The sequence below is a fragment of the Pediculus humanus genome, genomic scaffold (genome assembly GCF_000006295.1).
Source record: "Pediculus humanus corporis 1103172108212 genomic scaffold, whole genome shotgun sequence".
Lineage (NCBI taxonomy): Eukaryota > Metazoa > Arthropoda > Insecta > Psocodea > Pediculidae > Pediculus > Pediculus humanus.
Window position 1 is genome coordinate 61568 of NW_002987782.1, and position 811 is coordinate 62378.

Sequence of the window (811 nt, forward strand, 5' to 3'; positions counted from 1 at the left end):
TTGTTGTTGTTGTATTTTACAAAACACGTGATTTTTGTGTTTGTTTTGTCGTGGTTGTTGTTGTTGTTGTTGTTGTCGTTGTTAACACGAACGTATCGATATTTTTAAATTTAAAAAAAAATTATTTATGAAAAAAAAAAAATTCGATCTTTCTCTCTTATTATGAATCGTCTTACCTGTTTTTTTTTACAATTGCCCTCCTTTCCCTTTTTTACCCCCTTCTCTCTCTCTCTCTCTCCCGCTTTACTCCCTTCCCCCCGAAAAAAAAAGGTTATTTATAGTTTTTATTTAAATAATTTCTCATAGTGCATTTTCCACATCAGGTTTTTTTTTTATTCTCTTATCAAACTTTTCATAATACTTAAAAATAAAAATAAATAAATATTTTATTATTACTATTATTTTATTCAAAAACTTGATTTTAATAATAATAATAATAATAATAATAATAATACAGGCAAAGTCCTTTGATATTAAATATTCATCATTATCGCACAATTTATTTGATTTTCTCATAAGAAAAAAAAAAAAAGAAAAACCTGATAAGTAAATCTTTTAATTTATTTTATTATCATCGAATTTGTAAACAAACAAACAAACAGAAATTGAAATTTTATTATTATTATTATTGTTTTTTTAAAATAAATTTCATTCAAGTTCGTTCGTTTGTTTGTTTGTTTGTTTTTGTATCAGAAATTTTATAAATAAATAAATGTGAGAAAAAAAAAAATTCGAATCGATGATGTCAAAAATAAAACAAAATCATTTTCCGAAAACAACAACCCAACCTGGTTAAAACAGGAGAGGGGGA